Raw genomic sequence first — 4,655 nt, 5'->3', positions numbered from 1 at the left:
CCTTTTCACGGCGGTCATTAGTGGGCTTTATTCTAGAGCGCCGCCATTCTACGGCGGCGCTTTAGAATGAGATCGCGCTGCAAGCAGCGCGGATATCTCCAAGCCTCAGCTGTTAGGTGACAGCTGAGGCTTGGAGACAACGTCAGGGGACCCTCTGATAGGAGGAGGTGATCGCTGTGAACAGCCTATCACAGCGATCACCACCCACTGAGTGTAAACAGCGGGCTCTCTCCTCTGCTCTCCGTCTCTCCTCTCACAAAACCACAACTGAGAGGAGAGACAGAGACCTGTGAAATAGAAAGAAACAAATCGTTACAGTGAAGAAACATTACATTATATTGTAACAACTCCCCCCCCTGTTTTTTTAGTTAGTTTTTATTAAAAATTTTATAGTAAATCTCATAAAAAGCAAAAAAAAAAAAATTATAATTAGAAAAAAAATAAAAATATTTAGTTACAAAAAAACTGTTACTAGGAGAGGAAACCTATTAGAATGGCGCGCAAACTTTATAGCGCAGAGCAAGCTTATGCTATTTTGTGCCCTGATTCAGGCAGTGACACAGGAACCGCATCAGAAGCGGAAATATGCTATGATGAAACTAAAAGTACTGCTTCGGACGCTTCCGCAACAACTCCCCCTATGGAAGATGCCGCTGTTGCCGAATCCACAGGCGCAACTGCGGGAACTAGTAATCCCATAGTACCGCTAATTTTTGGGGATCCTGCAGCAAACTTTATCCCTCAGGTGCCCCAATTTATGTCAATCTTTTGCAGAAGAGATTCCACGGTTTTTCTGTCCTCTTTAAGTTGAAAATTGAGGTCTCCAAACCAAAACAGCCGATCAAAGCGGCTGGTGACGTCCACTGTAGAATAAAGAAAAACCATAATTAGAGCACATGACTGCATTAGACTCGATGGAGATAAATAAAGAGATAAAAGGATCTATAGGTTAAACCACATAAGTAATACTCACAGGCATTGGAGTTAATTCATTCAGGAAGAGTTTGAGGCAGACGGAGACCCTCAGTGATGGTTTTATAGTCCTGGATCCTCTTGTAGACTGCCCCAACTGCCAACAAAAATATACATTAGTAAATGTGACCTCCTGAAATTTAGGACAACCACCATATTTAAGTTTTGCTTTGACAACATAATCTAGTTCTCTATATTTTTTTTTTACTCTAGGTATTACTTCTTTGGCTTTGCAGTGTGGCTATTGCGTCCACAAATTATTTTCTGCAAATAGTATGTAGTTATATGGGAATTCTATTTAAATTCAGGTTTTGACATTTTGGAAGATGAGATTGGTGGAGGTTCATGATCTGGGTCCCCACTTTGAACACCAGACGCACTTTAATACTGATATTTCTGTTACTGTAAATCTAGGCCACAATCATTTTTTGGACAAAAGATAATGAATTTCTATAGCAGCCTGTAGAAGACATTAGGCCGTTTATCCAGCCACTATTACTGGCCACTCACTACATAGAATGAGATTGATGGATTAGAAAAAGTTTGATGAAACAGGAAAGAACCTTTTATTTTTACAAAAACATTATTAGTACAGATCTCTTCATATCATCCCATATATTTCAGTTTATCATCAAATAGCAGCAATTTTATACAAAGTATAATTAAAGTATAAGTAGTCATATATTAATATTGGAAATACTTACATCTCAGATTAGAATTAATAAAAAGGAAAGATGTTCCAAAGACGGTGAAGGCAACACCCAAGGCTCCTTTAGTTTTGACATGGTGGAATAGCCTGGTTGTTACATGGGTGTGCTCTACCTCTGTATAAGAAATTAAACACAAAAAGAAGGGTCAGTGGTTAAGAGTACTACATGCAACAATGGAACAGAAATGATTTCCAATTAAACTCTGGAAATATTACTAGAACATAATTTTATACTGTGTAACTGTGGAGTGATCTCTCAGGCATCTAATTCTAATAACTAAATAAGATGTTCCAACTAATGACTCCATTCAGGACTTATTATGTAGATGTAGGAATGTGAATCTTACCTGAGCAGAACCAGATAAGTTCCCGTCGCACAAAGATGGTGAGATACAGGACTCCGAGCCCGGATGAGTGGTATAGTACATAGTGTGGTCCAAGGGTCTCCTGTAATTTTATCTCCCATTCCCGTCTATAAGAAGACACAATTTCAGATTTACATATTAATAAATGACACAAGATTAAGATACTCAACTTATCTGTATCAAGACTCCATATAATAACCTCTGGGGTTAAATTTGAAAATTAAGGAGTGATGATACAATAAGTAGAGCATTGAGAGAGAATCTGTATCAGCCGCCCTGCTGTCCATCGGCAGTCATAGGCTGTTGTAAGACAACCTAAGAAGACTTACCTGTTTGGACATCCTTCCTGAACGCCAATAACATAAATGTCTTTCGTGTCATCTGATGATAAAAGCAGATCCTCCAGATTTTGCGGGTAGTCCAGTTCAAAATATACAAACATTAATATTGTATACAAAGAGCGCCAACTAAACTGACATAGGGTAGAATATAACCTGTCTATGTGATATTCAACTACAAACTAAAGAGACATGGTTACTGGCCCATTTCATCCAACTTGAGCTGGGCACACTGATGGGTCACAATAAATATTGTACATTACTTCTCACCTTTCCCTCCATATTCCAGGTGGCAACATATAGTCTCAACCGTCTATCTGGGAAATAGCGATCCAGTTCTTTAGCACCGATCACAGCGCTGCTGCCAAAGTTTCTGTGAAGATATGGGGAGAATTAAAGATCTAGTGACTGTTATACCACAGCTCTGGATATCTGAGCAATGTATGAGAATTATTAGTTACATACCTTTTACGGATATTTTTGGAGCGCAGGCGGGTCAGCAGGCTGAATGCGCTCTTCTTGGTGTTCTTTGAGGTAATGTCACAAGATTTGCTGTGACTCAGATCGCTGGATTTTTTATCTGCCACATCTTTGATGACAGAAAACTTCTGGAGCGAGATGTTAGGCTCCTCCATAGTTGGTATGTCTCCCATCAGATTTCCTTTATCAGGAATCTGAGAGACATGATATTTCTTAGATTTTTTCCAAAAGGGCATTGTTGTTTAATGCCCGGGTGCAAAACTGCACCAATGTCCTTGGTAGAAAACCAGGAGACAGTCAAGATAGAATTTGACTAATCGCCTCTAGTTCTCCGAAAATAGGACAAATCGCTAACCGTATAAGCAGCACAGTAAGTAACACAGTGTCAATCCAACAGCAAGACCTAGAAAGACCGGAAAACGATAAGGGAGTCGTTACTTGTGATGAAACCAGCTGGAAAAATTTGTTATATGGGGTATTCATATAACAGAATATTGTCAATCATAAGTGTCAGAGGATCACATGACTTGGGGTCTTGGAGCTGGGACCCCCGGTTGATAACATTGTACTAGGTTTGGAAGCTGGAACAATGTATTGGTTGTTAAATTGACCATATGGCATTTTAAGGGGTTGGATTTTTTTTTTATATTAATTGATAACCAGAATTTAGAACCTAAGTAATTGGAGTTAGTAATTAATACTTTTTATTGTTATCTTTTTTATTATTATTATTATTATTATTATTATTATATACATAATTATTATTGTTAATTGTTACTACGGACACGTTTCCAGGGGATTAGCACTGTCCTTCTACAATTTGGTCTGATTAATTCTATTAGGCTGTTTATTCCTGGACTTACTAATATTTTATTACTAAAAAAAAAAACAATACTCCTTATAATCATTTATTTATGTACATGATTCAAACATCAAATAGTTTCAATCTTGTAATAAAACCAACACTACCATAGACGCAGTAAGATACACGGCTATCTAGACTCATATCTCAAGACATCACAATAGCGGTACCTGATGTAGGTTGGTTGCATAGCCATACCAGCTAATATTCAGGATTGACCTGATATATAAATAGTATAGTCTACAGACAGAAAACCTCAACTTCATAAATATGAATTCCCTTCTAAACATTTATTATGAGAATTACTGGTGTTATAAACTGGAGGGTGTGATAATAAGTTCCCAGAGATGCTGGACATTCACATTCCTTTGCTTTGTGGTTGCTTTATGAATCTACCAGCAGAATACAGACACCAATTTCTGACTGCAATCTGCATTCTGTCTATGGAGCAGATGTGACAGGCCACAATATTGCTATTTAAGCAATTTACTACTGTATAAGTATGCCAAATAAAACGAAAAATAACACGACAAACACTAGAATTACATATAGGAATCCAATATGCATAAAGAGACTGATAGATGAGACTCTTCTAGAGACGTAGCAATGATAAAGTACTTACCGGTCACATCCAACTGATAAATGACAGCCCTCTGGCCAGCACTATACTTTATACCTAAGCTCGGTGACATCACAATAGATATACACTCGGTACACTACAGTATATGGCCAAAATTATGTGGACACCAATGGATGAGGCACTGATGTTGGGCGAGAAGGTCTGGCTCGCAATTGCCTTTCCAATTCTGTTTGTTGGGATTGGGGTCCGGGTTCTGTGCAGACACTCAAGTTTCTCCACATCAAAATTGTCAAACCATGTCTTTAGGGGCCCTCTTTCTGCACAGGGTCACAGTCATACTAGGACAGGA

The 4,655-nt window shown here is 38.4% G+C and overlaps 1 long non-coding RNA gene across 1 annotated transcript; it reads right to left on the bottom strand.

Moving 5' to 3' along the window:
* Window positions 1-1,682: 1,682 nt before the first annotated feature.
* Window positions 1,683-2,456, bottom strand: LOC142740411 (uncharacterized). The gene is made up of 3 exons (XR_012880649.1): window positions 2,376-2,456; window positions 2,029-2,153; window positions 1,683-1,796 (listed from the first exon to the last, which is right to left on the bottom strand). It is a non-coding gene; the product is annotated as an uncharacterized LOC142740411 (long non-coding RNA).
* Window positions 2,457-4,655: the final 2,199 nt, after the last annotated feature.

The sequence above is a fragment of the Rhinoderma darwinii genome, chromosome 2, assembly GCF_050947455.1.
Source record: "Rhinoderma darwinii isolate aRhiDar2 chromosome 2, aRhiDar2.hap1, whole genome shotgun sequence".
In the NCBI taxonomy this organism is placed as follows: domain Eukaryota; kingdom Metazoa; phylum Chordata; class Amphibia; order Anura; family Rhinodermatidae; genus Rhinoderma; species Rhinoderma darwinii.
This window is presented reverse-complemented; position numbering and strand designations above follow the sequence as displayed.